This window comes from Sturnira hondurensis, unplaced genomic scaffold (assembly GCF_014824575.4).
Source record: "Sturnira hondurensis isolate 20B ecotype Veracruz unplaced genomic scaffold, ASM1482457v3 Scaffold0022215, whole genome shotgun sequence".
Taxonomy (NCBI): Eukaryota; Metazoa; Chordata; class Mammalia; order Chiroptera; family Phyllostomidae; genus Sturnira; species Sturnira hondurensis.
The window spans coordinates 5,013,258-5,028,683 of record NW_028094846.1 but is presented as its reverse complement, the minus strand read 5'-3'; positions in this window follow the sequence as shown (position 1 = coordinate 5,028,683).

The window sequence follows — 15,426 nt, the reverse complement described above, 5'->3', positions numbered from 1 at the left end:
CAAAAGTGAAATGGGCTTCATTGTGAGGGATACATTTTGGGAGAATTGATTTGTCTGCCTTTAAAAATCCACTTCATAACTCTATTTTACTTTGAGGTAAAAACACCAGGACGTATCCATCTTGTGTTTCCCTAAGAGAACCTTCGCACTGGCCGAAAGGACTTGTCATGAAGAGCGGGCAAATGGTGTTGCTTGGGACGGTAAACACGCTGCAGGAACACTTATCTGTGGGACCCACACGGGTGCATGGCCCTCTCTGATATCGACAGCGTGACATGGCTTCTGCCCAGACACAGCTGTCTTTGAACACACGCAACATAGGGCTTTCAACGAATACATAAAACCTCGTGAGCAGAGGGATAGCCCGCACCGGGGCACCCTGAAAATCAGTCCTGCTGTGTTTCACCGTCCACACACTTCTGCAACATGGGGTACATGTTTACAAAGACCACGCACACATGCACACACAGACATGGGAACAACCAGAGGATTTTCTGCTGTGCCTCACCGCTATGCAAAGCATGCGTTGCTCTATTCTTCATTGCTTCTATGCAAAGTGCTTAATTTGGGGGGTCATAAAAATGAAATTAGCAAACGAAGAATCTTTCTCTCCTCCACCCCACCCTCCTTGCTACTTTATATCTGAATGTTGCTTCAATTCGCTGACTTGGGTAAGAGGAAGACAAGGGTCAGTAGGAGGAGCACAGGAAAATCCCAGCCCCTCACTCAGTACCTATGGGGCCTTAGGTAAGACTCTTGATTTCTCTAAGTCTGTAAAATGAGACTCCTCTGGGGTCGAAAAGGGAATCAAACAAGGTAACAGGAGCATTTAGCAACGTGTCCAGCTCAGAGCCATCCCTCGTGTACATTCGCTGAATCTGAATCTGAATCAGTGGGTCGAAGAGAACACGAAATATTTGAAAAACATCCATCGGGACTATTTTTAGTCCTAAAAGCAGTTCTGCTAGTTCAGGAACATATTTTGTACATCATATTTACGGATCTGGAGGGTAATACTTAAAGTTCCTTCTGTTTTCTCAACAATGAAACAATGAATCGCTGCATTTTTCTTAATGAATCTTGGCAGCATTTCAGGCTAAGATCTTCCAGAATAAATTAGACCCAAGTAACATTCTTTATGTTGTCTTCCTTCACTGTTTCTGAGAGCTCCCTGCCTTTCCGATAATCCTTACGTTCCTCTTTATTTCGAAGCATCCGATAATTACTTTGGCAAATTCTTTTCATTAATGAGCAGAAAAATAGCTGTAAGCTACGTGAAACGTGCCAATCCCTTTAAAACGAAGGTGAGAGACACAGATTGGATGTTCAGACATTCTGTGTGCTAGAGCAAGTAAATGTCTAGATTCTCAGGGCGGGGTGGGGGGGGGAAAGCAAGCCCTCACTCTACATGAACCATGAAAGATGAAACGGCAGCTCAGGGCTGTGTCAGCAGACCAGGTGGGGCTGAAGGGCCCTCCCCCTTAACCCACTCATCATGACTCCTCAGGCGGGGCTCTCTCTGAAATCACCGTGAATAACCCAGGGGAAGGCAGGCCTGAAGCAAGTAGAGTCTTGCTGGCCCCGGGTAAATTCTTGAGGACTATGTGCCTACTGCTTTACATGGAAGAGAGCTGACTCCTGAAGCTGGACCCAGAAAAACACACTCACATTCTGCTGTTCGCTTGCAAAGAATAAAACTGGAGATCTTTGTTTCTGACCAGCACCCCTTCTTCCTTCTGGAAAGAGCATTTCCTTGTTCTGGGGACTCCCCCACCTTGAACCTGGCCCCAAGAGGTCTAGATGGGCAGTCACTGCCCTCACCCTCCCAGCCAGCGCTTGGCACTATGTGTGGGCATGTGACCTAGGTGAGCACGTTCTGAGCCTTTCCCTGGGATTTTCCAACTGGATTTGGGGGAAGTGTCTCTTTTTATCTTGTGGTAGGCAAGGGGCGGAGGTGGGCCCCCTGGACTGCTGGTAGCCTAGAGGGGAGCAAATGAAGACGGTAGCAGAGGGAAGCAGAGGTATCTTTACACGGGAGTCTGCTGATACTCAAGCCCAGACTCCAGTTTTCAAAGGACATTGCTGTCCTTCTTGGAGTCTGGCTGTGCAAGGCAAGGCAAGCTCAGCTCATGTACCCACACTAGTTCAAGCTGGGTTTCTGACTTACCCACCCAGAGTCAACCCGCAGAATGCATTTCCTCACAGAAAAAAAGAGCAGCGTAATGACTTCACGTGACAGAGTACTGCTAGATAAATTGCTTTTCCATCTCGATAAGCCATTTCTGGAAAATAATTAGAAACAAGTAACACCGCTGTTGGCTCTACTCGACAGATGCGTTAACGCGTTAGAGAAAGAACTGAGTATTTGCTAATAACTGACATCCTCTGTGGCATCCATGCTTCACAGATATTTCAAACAGAATTGTTTCCTAACCATCAAACCCAGCGGCCATTCTCTTCCTTCTCTGATGTCTCAAGTTCACTTGTCCAGCTGTGCTTGTCATCCGAGCCCTTTCTGTTCCTTGGGAAATTGTATCCCATCAGCCGCAAGTTTCCATGGAGCGAGCTCCTCCTTTTCAGCCCCTGCTCCCCTGCGCCTTTCCCGTCAGCTCACCCACATCCTCACATCTCCCTGTCCTCACAGCAGTTTTAGGTGAACTTGTTTTATTAACATAAGTGCCTCTGTTTCCAAACTCCACAGAAGCGATCTGGTTCTCCAAGTAGGCACCCTCTGTGGCTGCTCGTATTCTGATTCGAAACGAAACCAACTGACTTTTTTCGAGTGGACGTATAATCGGCATGTAACAATGTGTAAGTTTAAGACCTACAATGTGTCCGCCCGACACATTTATGCATTGCGATAGGACTTCGACCTGAGCTGGATAACACCCTCTATCATGTGCCATTTCTTTTTCGTGGTGGGAACAATGAAAAGGTTGTCTCTTAGCAACTCTGAGGTTTCTAATACCGTATTGTCGTCTACAATCACTGTGCTGTGCGTTGTTACATCTGCAGGACTTATTTACCGGCTGGTTTCCAGTCTATACCCTTAAACAACACATCCTCAGTTCCCCACCCTACAGCCCCTGGTAACCACAACTGACTTTGGCAATAGGAATTTCACTAAAGTCTCCAGGAGATTATCATCCCCTTCAGGGTAGGGAAGTATCTTATTTATGTATATCCTTGGGACTCTGCTTGCAATATACTCCATAGTCAATAAATGCTGAATGAATGAATGGATGATTTTAGTCAACTTTTTACAAAGATTTTATTTAAATCTTAAAAATCTTAGAGAGATGGGGAAGGGAGGGAGAAAGAGAGGGAGTGAAACATCAATGGACAGTTGCCTCTAGTATACCCCATACTGGGAATATATGGCCCACAACCCAGGCATGTGCCCTGACTGGGAATCGAACCATGATCCTCTGGTTCGCAGGCCTGTGCTCAGTCCACTGAGCTACACCAGCCAGGGCCTAGTCATCTTCTATAGAGGACCATTCTTAAATGTACCAGGTAACTATCTAAGCAACATCCAAGCCTGGGACTGTGTGAAGGCCTGCAAGCCAGGGGCCCAAAGGTTAGATTATAATAATCTTACCTTTCTAGTTTTCAATCAGAAAAACCTGAGAGACACCAAGATAAACTGGAGCAGCGGCAGATTAGGAGAACCAGAAAGGTTTAATCTCTATCAAAGACCGTGGTCTTGGGTGGACTTAGACCCAGCTCTGCCTAGAAGATGGTAACTTATCTAAAGCCATGGAGCGTCCGGGAAAGTGGCCTCCCTCCAGAGAGGACGAGGGAGAGGAGACGGTGCTATGGCAACAGGCACGCTCTGAGACTGCTGCGTGTTTTCTGCTTAAGAAGAATAAAGTGGTTTGGGTAGGTATATTACCTCTTCTGTTCAAGCAGGGAAAACTGCATTTTGTGAGTTGTGTTAGGACCCAATTTTGTGCTTAATTTTGATGGAGGTTCATGCTAAAAAAAAAAAAAAAAGGCTCGGGATCCATCCAGGACGGGAATTTCAAATTCCCTGAAAAAATCAACAACAGTATTTTTCTTTATTATAGGAGGCATTTCTCCAAGGAACAAGAAGAAACAACCTCTTCTTTGACTGCTGGACAAGGAAGCTTATAGAAGATGCCAGTTTCTTGAGGTTTGACCTCCACGGAGAAGAAACATTCCTTGAGAAGCAAGGGGAAGTCTGAGGAGTTGGCAGTGTGGATTCTGCCACCAGTCGGCCAGCGACCAGGGATGACAGAACGACGCAGGGATGAAACCAGACACTGAGTCAGACAGACCTGGGCTCTGGTCCTGGCCCTGCCTCTTTACCGATGGCAGAGAACACAAAGCCTTTTTAGACGACGGCTCCTCGGGCTTATTGTTTCCACCAAAAGCGACCTCTTCCTTCCTCCTCCTGCAACAGAGAAATTGCTTCAACCCTGTTCTGAGCTCCCATCTGTTTCCCAAGCAGTCTGCCTGGCTGAGGATTTTAAGTTTCAGTGGGAACCCCTCTCCCCAAGGCCCTGGCTCTGCAGAATGTTAAACCCTGTTGAGCCTTGTGTGGGAGTTCCTGGGAATAAGTACAATGTATCCGTATCCATTTCATCACTGGAGGCCTGACCCATTTTATAGAGCTCTCTCCCGGTAACTCAGCCCGGTTCGATCGTGTCTAATACATTCCTAGCCAGGATACAAGATATTCTCTTGCTGCTCTCCTTGAAGGATCTTCTTACTCCTGGCTTAACTGATCCTCCCAAATGGGTAGCCTGGGCCAGGGAATGCACGCTGGAATTATCAGGACAAGGTTAAGGCCGACCGCTGGAGCGAATTGCCGCTGTTCCCTCACGGATGGATCGAACGCATCACTGAGCTCCTGCTGCTTCATTCCAGGCGCTGTGCTGGACACCGAGGACACAGCGATGAAAGGCCTGGCCCTGCCCTCAAGCTGTGTACAGCCCAGCCCGTGGCTGCAGGAAGCACTGGTGGAAACCAGAGCTGCGTTCTAATCCCGACGCTGCGTTTTGCTCACTGTGGCGATGCAGACAAAGGCTCCCCAAGTCTCGTTTCCCTCATCTGCACAATGGGAACGATAGCCCTGCCTCACAAGGTCAGTGTGGTCTTCAGGGAGATGAATTACAGTCCCTGGCACAGAGGAGAAAGCACTCAGTAGATGCCATCTACGGCGTCACTGTCATTATCATCCCAGGAACAGCCACGTACATGAGCAACTACAACATCACCAGTGACGTCTGAGGATAGGGCCAGGCACCACCAGAGCATCACCAGGGATGGTGACGAGGAAGAAGAGTGGGAAGAGGAGGAGAACTGATACCAGGCTGGGCCCAGAAGGACAGAGAGAGCAGGGCGTCAGGCCTGGGAATCTCCTTCTAGGAAGACAGGACACCAGCATTTACAAAAGCCTGGGGGCAATAAGAAGAGGCACTTTCAGGAAACGGCAAGTGGTACAGTGTGTCTGGGTCTTGGAATACGTCTAGGGGGTCAGAGAGGTTGTGAGGAGGAGAGCGGCCAGGCTGTCACCCTGCAGTTGCCACAGGGCCACATGCTGCTGCTGTTATACCACTGTCCCATATCAATACCAGATGGTCCCATGTCCCTTAGGAACCTTCTCGCCTGCCCTTGGGCTTTAGAGATTCTGGTGTTTCTTTCGATTTGCCATTTCTTCCTATGCTAGTCACTGGAGGGGTCACAAGGGAGGAGCAGGGCTCTGATGTCACAGTTAGGAGCTGCTCTGAATGGGGGACCTACTCCCATACTGGACCAACCTGGAAGTTCCTCCGACTCCAGACAGGTAGGAGGAAGTCCTTATGTCCAGGAGAGGAAAGGAAGCACCAACCAGGGATCAGCGGCTGCAGGAGCCATGCCTGTGGCCAGTGTCTGTTCTTCCCACTGAGGACTTTGACCAAGTACAGCTTAGAAGAAGGAGGAGGGTCCAATTCGCCACAATGTCCTATCAGGAGGTTCAGCCAAACACAGGCATTAACTGAGCATGTACTTTGTGGCTAGGACTGTGCTAGGCACTGTAGAGAAAGATCCAGGCAGTGTATTGAGACCCGAGGGGTGATCTAAAGGCCAAGTCCACGGTTACAAGCCTGTAGGCACAGCAAAACCAGAAGCCCAGAGTCCATGGTCTTTCTGATACATGATGATGCCTTGTTGGCATCTAGCATGGCCAACGTAGCTCAGGAATAAAGTACAAGACACGGCCCATTGCGACACTGCTCATCTTGTTGACTTAACCTCAGCAATCCTGACACAATAGAGGATTGCGTTCAGCCAGTGGGAGGCAGAGTGGTTGGCCCTGCAAAGCAGAAAGAGGTACAATATCATCAGCAAACTCCTGGCCACCAGTTCAGGCGAGTCAAAAGAGGTCAAAGCCTGGGCTGCCAGTCACCTGAGCTCTGGGCGAACCGGGAGAAAGCCTGCTCAGCTCTCCCATCGGCCCTGGGGGGTGAGCCAACGGGTTTCTAAGGAGATAAACTCTGTTACCTGGGCCACGAAGAACAAAAGGCAATACTTGGAAGTCGAGAAGGTTTGTGGACCATTCGGTTGCTGTCACTGGATTTGGTTAATCAGTGCACTCACGTCTGGGGTTATATCTCACATCTTAGAGGGGGTGGAGTGGGGGAAAGGAGCAGCACAGAGAGAAATAGATGGAATTCGAAGGCAGAAGACTCCAGTAGACTAACACTGTTTCAAACTTTTCCATCTCGTGGCACACGTGAACTAATTACTAAAATTCTGCAGCACACCAAAATATATATATATATATATATATATATATTTGCACACCCACTTTGCTGAAGAGGAAAACTGAGTCAGCCATGCACATGGGGAGGAACTGACTCCCTCCCCGATGCCTTCTGCAGTGGGAATGCTGACTGTGGGCATTATAAATAAATAAATATATATATATATATATATATATATTGCTGATCTGACAAAAAAAGGTATAATTTTGATTTGTTCACATCAGATGGCTATTGCTGTTGTCTTTTCTTTCTTTTTCTCTTTTCTTTTTGGACAGTCTAAGGGAAAAGAGGTCAACACCCCTCACTAAATAGCCAGGTATTGCATGTTTTTAAAATTCTTGCTGCACAGGTGAAAAATTGCAGGACTAATAAAATTAACTTATATTAGCCTGGAAATTCACTTTAAGACCCGTGTGTCATCTGGCTCTGTTATCTTTAACAGATTTTTTTTTTTAAAAAAAGACTTTACTTATTTTTAGAGCGAGGGGAAGGGAAGGAGAAAGAGAGGGAGAGAAACATCCATGTCTGGTTGCCTCCTGAGCACCCCCTATTGGGGACCTGGCCCACAACTCAGGCACGTGCCCTGACTGGGAATCGAACTGGTGACCCCGTGGTTTGCAGGCCTGTGCTCAATCCACTGAGCCACACCAGCCAGGGCCAGCTCTGTTACCTTTAGACACAGAGATTTCACTTCAGGCATAGTGAGAACTAGCTGTGGAATGCTAAAAGAGAAGCTATAACAAGACCACACCGTTCAGAGGGACAAAGTAGAGAAGTAGCTTTAAATCCTGTTAGTTGCCTGGGAGAGACAAGCACGGACAGACTTGCACAGAGTGGGAATGGGAAACACACATGCGCATCAACAGTGAGATCGGTCCTAGAAGAGGGCGCTGAATTGCAGCCGCCGCTGGCTCACCCTGGGCACGTGGAATTCAGGTGCTCCCCAGCCGCCATCTGGGTTTCCCCACCTGCGTAAGAGAGAGGACTGATGCTCCCTGAACCTGCCCCACAGAAGCATCGGGAAGATGAGTATGGCAGCAGCACATAAGCAGGCTCTGCGATCTTGGAAAGATGCCTGGTGTAAGGGCTGCGTATGATTTTGCCACGACCGTGACTGCCTCTCACGTTACCGTTGCAGAAGATCGTGCTTGGAGAAGCAGGCTGGCCGTTTCGGCACCAGTCTCCGGCCAAGTCGTCTTCCTCCCTTATTTATTTCCACCCTGATGGAGATGAAGCCGGTGCAACTGGGCTGCTCCGTCTCCCTCCTAGATCATAAGCATCCTGACCTTGGATGCCCTGCTTACATCTGCCCCCTGCACGTCCTTCTTCGTCGTCTCCCTTTTTCTAAAGCCAGCCCCCCGTGCAAGGCCTAACTCAGCTTTCCCCTTCCCCATGAGGTGACTCTCTTGCTCACTCAGCACTGTAGGAGGGTCCTCCAGAAAACAGAACTGGTGCAGAAGGAGGTGTGACGAGGGACTGGCACATGCCATTACGGGCTCCGAGGAGTCCCACCATCTGTCGTCTGCAAGCTGGAGGCTGAGGAGGCTGATGGTGGAGTTCTAGTCCAAACCCCAAAGCCTGGAAACCAGAGGAGGCAATGGTGTTAGTCCAAGTCCAAGTTCAAAGGCCTGAGAACCAGAAGCACAGATGTCTGAAGGCAGGAGAAACATGAGTGTCTCCAGGTCAAAGAAGCCCCTTCCTCGGGTCCTGGTCCTAGCGACAAGAGCTCCTTCTATCCCTGCCAGTTTTTTGTGTGTTTTTTTAGACTGTTTAATAGGGGAAAACATGATTTTTAAAAGCATATTTTTTAGTTTAAATTTGGCTACACACAAAGAAACAAAACATACGCTGTTCAGAGGCCAGGAGCTGGAAGTCTGAGCACTCATTGCCCAGCACTGGAGTTGGCCCACGGTCGGCATTCCCACTGCAGAAGGCACCGGGGAGGGAGTCAGTTCCTCCCCATGTGCAGGGCTGACTCAGTTTTCCTCTTCCACAAAGTGGGTGTGCAAGTCCCGGCTTGCTCTCCACATCCCTGCATGTCCAGAAGGAGATCGGATGCCGCCTACAACACACTGTGCAGTCCTTAAAAAGAGTCAGTGTCCCTTTAGTCAGGGGTCCTACTGGTTGACAGTCGATTGGCCACTTGTCAGGAGAAGCCATGTGTCGGGCGGGGTGAGCTAGCAATTTCCTGGGAAGCTTGGCATCATCTGAAACCTCCCCAGGGAGGCCTGTGGTTTTTCAATTTCCTTCCCCCAGAAAAAGAAAAAAGAAAAAAAAAACCCAGAAGGCAGTCTTTCCTCCCTCTGAAAAAGCACAGGAGAAAAGATTCACAGCAACCTCAGGCTTGCCTGCTGGGAATGGGTGGACAGGTGGGTTACACCTGTCACCCCAGCCCCCTCAGCTGAAACTACCCTGGAAGACAGGCCCCACCCTCAGGCCAGGATGTCCTGCTCACCACCCACCCCTTTCCTATTGAGCCCTGGGGCGGCCAAGGCCTGGTCGGAACTCCTGGGGCCCAGGCAGCCCTGCTGGGGGCCTGCCCGAGCTCTGGCCTCCTCGGGGTCAGGGTAACACAGCGCTGGCTGGCGGGCTGGACTCTGATACCTGTCTCAGAATGCTCCTGACCGAGCACAGTGTGTGTGTCATTGCCACCTGACTCTGCTGAATGGGCCGAGGGTGTCAAACTCCAGCGCAGAGGATGACGTGGCAGAGTGTGGCTGAGGCGGCGTGGGGCAGTGGGTCTGGTCCAGCCCCTGCTGAGGTCCTTGTGACCACGGTCCCCGCCCCACTGTCCCTCTTTCCCTCTCCTCTGCTGCTGACACAAACTCAACCCGAGAGTCAGAACAGCAGGTGGGAGGGTTGCTCTCTTCCCACCTGGCTCAGGTTCTAACCCCAGATCCTCCACTGGGTTGTTTGTCCTTGGGCAAATTAGTTAGTTTCTCTGTGCTTCAATATCCTTAAATCCATCTGTGAAATGAAGGATTTATGCCCACTCCAGGACCCAGGAGAATTAAGAGTTAATACAAACAAGATGAACAGGGCCTGCCTCAGGGCCCTCTTAATACTGCTCGGTAAATAGCAGTATTAAGTGACCACAACGCGGCCCCCACGGCCCCCTGTCAGTTGCCCCATCTGGAGGCAGGAAGAGGGCATTAAAGAATATTAAGTTGCTAAAGAATGGAGCCAGTGCCCCTCCCCTACCTGTGGGCCCACTGTCCCAGGTCCTTGGGGAACTTGTGTTACTTTTGTAACTGCTTTTAGGAAGCCTCAGGATTGACCGTGACTTTGTAGCATTCCTACCTGGCCCAGCTTTCAAAGCAGCAGAAGCCTCACTCCGACCTCTGCCCTGCCTCTCCCACAGGCCACAGGTACACTCTCCAAGGGACAGAATTCATTTAGACTCTTTTAGCTTCCCTGGCCCTTGAACTCTACTTTTAGTGAATTGCAGGGCTGGGGGGGATCACTCATCACCAACCAAAACCCAGGCACCAAATCTGTTCTCTCGGTCTGGTACCTGGTGTTTCAGGAAACTGAGGCCTCCACCAGCTGTGGCCGTGAGACCAAGTCCGTTCCCATGTGTAGACGTCTGCTTCTCCGGAGGGCTGTTCCCTAAGCCACTGGAGGGATGATCGGAGAAGGCGAGACCCCAGAAAGTCCCTCTGCCATCTGCTCCTGGCCCAAAGCTGGAGGGTGGCTGGTGCTTCCAGGAGCCGCTCTGTGGCCGGCCCTCTGCTGAGCCCTTCCCAAACCTCCGTGCCCAAGCTGGGTGGGGGACGGCTGAAGAGCATAATGTGGTGGGGACAGCAAGGAGCATGGCAGGGATGAGATTACAGCAGCGTGACTGGGATTTCAGGGGACGTCTCCAGGCCACCTGGAAGGCTCCTGATGACAGGACACCGGGTCTCACCCCAGAGACTCAGACCCAGTAGAGCCAGGATGGGGCCCGAGCACCTGTGAGTTTCAAGAACCACGGTTCACCCAAACCCAGGGGTTCCTCCAGCCTCTCGCTAGAACCCAAAGCCGCTGGTTCCTTGTCGCTCCTCCTCTTCCTCGGAGCCGCTGGGTGCGTGGCACTGGCATCAGGAAGATGGGCGGTGGGGTCAGCCGGCCTGGCTCTGAGTCCTGGCCCCGTTTTATCAGCTGTGTGGTCCTGGCCACAGGACCCAACCTCCGTGCCCTAGAGCCCCCACGGGGATAAATACGAGCACTTTTTGGGAGCTTCCAATGGGCCGGGTGCAGCTCTGCTGTCCTTAATTCTCTGCTAGACCCTCACAAGACTATGAGGTAAGTGATATTAGTGTCCCCACCTCACAGATGAGGAAGTTGGGGGACAATACTTGTAAAGACCTCATAAGGTCATTGATCGATGCAGTGAGATGATCCATGTTAATCATTTGAGTGTCTAAGACTGTTGCTTACTTTTACTGGGGAAACAAGGATCTGAAGGCCCTTTTTTCCCTTCGAGTATTTTAAGGACTCACCTAAGAGAATGAACCACCCGGCTTCCTTCGGGGTCCAATGGAAAAGATACGGGAATCACATTCCACATTTTGTCCCACATTTAAGTCCTCCCACAAGAGATCAGGATCCCCTGTGGCAGACTGTCTGTCCCCAGAGACCTCAGACCCCAGAGACCGCTGACCCCAGCGGTCTCAGTTCTCAGGGCCTGGGGCCTGTGCAGGTGGAGAGAGGGAACCAGGAGGGTGGGGCCGGGGGAAGTCTGCAGGGCAGCTCCGTGTGTGTGCGCCTGGGTGAGCCGGGGAGTTCCGATGAGACCCGACAGGGCAGCTCCCAGCTCAGCCCTGGGGAACGCAGAGGTCTGCAAGCTCACCAGACCGAAGAGGAGAGAATCCGGGAGGGAGGGGAGAGAGCGCCAGAGCCCAGGGCTGCGCCAGCACATTCCTCCGGAGGGCAGGGGATGGGGACTGGGCCTCGCTTTTCCGGACCTCCACGCGTTTTAAGTTTTCTTTTCGTCGATCAGGGCAGGGGGCTTGGGGTAAACCCAGGCTCAAGGTGAATACTCGTTCGTACTCATCACCATCACTAAACTGAGTGAAAAGCTGGTGATCAAACCTTCAGAACGTCGAAGCTTTAAGTAAAATCTTCTGAGATGCGAGGACTCATCAGGCAGCCCCAAGGGCGCTCTGTCACCTCCCGGCAGTGAGTGACACCGGCTCCTGAACCTCCTCTCTGCCCCTGCACCCAGCTCTGTCTCTGGATCAGCCAATACCTGCTCAACCCTCAGGATGTCAGCTCCCTAGACGGACCCTCGATTCCTGTTCCCAGCCCGCTCCTCACCAAGGCTGGACTGGGTGCCCCACCCACGGTGCACTCACAGCCCTAGTTTTTAGCACACGGTGGCCCCGTGGCTCGCTGGCTTGACTGCTTTCTGCCCTCAGCACTGGACGTGTATCATCCTGTTCCCCTTCGATTTCCCGGCACTGAGCACGGCACCCAGCCAACAGAAGCTGATCATGAAAGAGTCACGGATGGGCATGTTTTGCACCGCCCCCCACTCCTCGACAAGCTATGCAGCAGGGGATGGGGGGACAGTGCGCCCCAAGTGAAGGCCCGGTTCCTACACTTGATGAGANTCACCATCACTAAACTGAGTGAAAAGCTGGTGATCAAACCTTCAGAACGTCGAAGCTTTAAATAAAATCTTCTGAGATGCGAGGACTCATCAGGCAGCCCCAAGGGCGCTCTGTCACCTCCCGGCAGTGAGTGACACCGGCTCCTGAACCTCCTCTCTGCCCCTGCACCCAGCTCTGTCTCTGGATCAGCCAATACCTGCTCAACCCTCAGGATGTCAGCTCCCTAGACGGACCCTCGATTCCTATTCCCAGCCCGCTCCTCACCAAGGCTGGACTGGGTGCCCCACCCAGGGTGCGCTCACAGCCCTAGTTTTTAGCACACGGTGGCCCTGTGGCTCGCTGGCTTGACTGCTTTCTGCCCTCAGCACTGGACGTGTATCATCCCGTTCCCCTTCAATTTCCCGGCGCTGAGCACGGCACCCAGCCGACAGAAGCTGATCATGAAAGAGTCATGGATGGGCATGTTTTGCACCGCCCCCCACTCCTCGCCATGCTATGCAGCAGGGGATGGGGGGACAGTGCGCCCCAAGTGAAGGCCCAGTTCCTACACTCGATGAGAACAATGACAAGCAGGGAGCGCTCGGCTTGGTCAGCGGTCAACATCGGGGGGAGAACCTGTGCGCCGTGTTCCAGCTAAAACCTGGGCGCACGGGTGGAGTTGACGGCAAACAGGAGGCGCCTGCCCAGCTCGTGAGCCGATGGGGGGGGGCAGATGAATGAGGGGCGAGCCTGAGCCAAGACAAAGGGACACAGGCTGATACAAAAGGCCTCATTGTCCAGGCCACTGCCGTTCTAGACACCTACTTCCTCCTGCGTTTACAAGACTGATAAGGTACGAAGGTATGTGGGAAGACCAGCTTTCAGGGGAGCCCTTACCAAGCTGATGGGGGTGGGGGGTGGGGGTGCGCCACAGGCTGGCTAAGCAAGGCACTGTGGGATTTGCCAAGTCATAGCGGCGATCATCGTTCTGGCCCTTGAAGACATCCCCTTGGCAGACAAATCTCTCTGTGCCCACTTCCCGATCCGGTAAATGCCAGATTCAGCAAGAAATAAGGAACAGTTCCTTTTTTCCCACAAAAACTAAAATCAGTCTCCCTTTCCTCTAGGCCTGGCTGACAGAGGTGACATGGCCGCGTGGGTGGCCGTGCTGGTATCCAAGAGAAAATGGCAGGAGGAGAATCGAAGGATTGGCCTCACATGTTCGAGAACAAGGCTGATGCTGGAGAGGGGCGGGTTGGTCCTGGGCTGCCCTCACGCACCACATAAGGACGTTTCGGTCAACCCTAGAGCACACACGCAACAGGGGGCCCGTGAGATCACGACGGAGAAATTCCCATCACCTAGTGATGCCGAAACCCTTCCAACATCGTAGAACAACACGTTACCGCCAGGTTTCTGGTAGCGCTGGTGTGAACAGACCTACTGTGCTGCCAGGCACATGAGAGGACAGCTCCTACAATTAGGCCCCACATGTGACCAGTTTCATGCTCACACACTGCACTTTGCTTGTTGTTTTAGAGCTTTCTGCTCAGAAACGAGCTTTGGCTTATTGCTGACGACGCTCCCACGTCTCCTCCTACACGAATCTCAAAGCAAAAGGTATTTCTCCCTGTAAGCATCACCTTTTGGATCCGACCAATGGACTAAGGAGCTAATAGCAGCTTCTAAGGCCTATACAACCCTTGCCCAAGCTATTGCTGCAACTGAGGAAGGTGCGTGTGACGTGATTCTGGAAGGTCTACAAAACCTGTGACCGCATCAGGAACCTTACTGGGGCTTGGGTGACGTCACCAAGGAGTGTATGAACGGCTTCTGGAAGAAGACAGTCGAGAGGCCCACGCCTGGCTTCCAAGGGTTTGCCAAGGATGAGGAGGCTGCAGACGTCAACACGGCTGCGGCTGAGCTGGCAACACGCTTCACCTGCCTGTGCACAGGGATGACCCTCAGGAGCACGGAGAGGCAGTTCCCAGGAATTGCCTAATACGTGCCCAGAACGCCAACGGGAGTGTGAAGGTAAGGAAGAGGCAAGAGAAAGGAAACGCCAAGAGAAAAACAAGAAGCGCCCCCAAGAAGACGCACAGTGAAGGGTGTAGCAGAAGCTTTTGCAGACCTCCACTTAGCTCCTTAAAAAGGATAGAGATGCCCTGGCTGGTGTAGCTCAGTGGATTGAGTGCGGGCCTGCGAACCAGAGGATCGGGGTTCGATTCCCAGTCAGGGCACATGCCTGGGTTGCAGGCCAGTTCCCAGCAGGGGACGCACGACAGACAACCATAGATTGATGTTTCTCTCCCTCTCTCCTTCCCTTCCCCTCTAAAGATACATAAATAAAATCTTTAAAAAAAGTTTGAAGACGTGGCCCCCAACACTGAAAGGCTTCCGTGCCTAGAGAGGCTTGTTCATGGTGCACTGTCTGCTTATAAGCAAATCTATGATAAAGAAAGAGACAAGCAAGCAAACGCCCAGGGACGAAGTTGTGGAAGAGTGACACCTCCTCCAGAAGGGCCTCGGGGGGGGGGGGTCCTCCAGCAGGTGTTCCAAAGAAGACACGGTCATCCTAGCACAGGACGCTCCAGGGGCGTCACTGTCCCCAAGGCCTTCAGGGGGACAGGATGTTACCAGTGGTCCTGATCCCTGTAGGCCTGGGGTTAAACACTATTTAACAAGCAAAAAATAATCTGGAACTAGAACAAACTTACAGAATAAGGATATAAAGACAAACATATTTGGGGCAGCTGTACAATGTGCTTGTGTTTTAAGCCAAGTGTTATCACGGAAGAGCTGATAAGGTGAAAAAAATATCAAAGTTTAGAACGGAACAAAGTTATAGTGAACTAAGGTTAATTAATTATTAAAGGATGAAATTATTTATTTAATCAATTTGGGGTTCACTAAGGGGAACAGGGTGCGGACAAGAAACCACACACAGGCTGCGTTCAGCGGAAACAGCTCTCTACGGACTTCAGCTTCCTGAACCACCAAGGCCCGCTCCGAGGGGGTGAGGAGTCTCTTCCCTCCGCAGGCATTTTCAAAATACTCACTTCACCTTTTTGAGTAGGTAA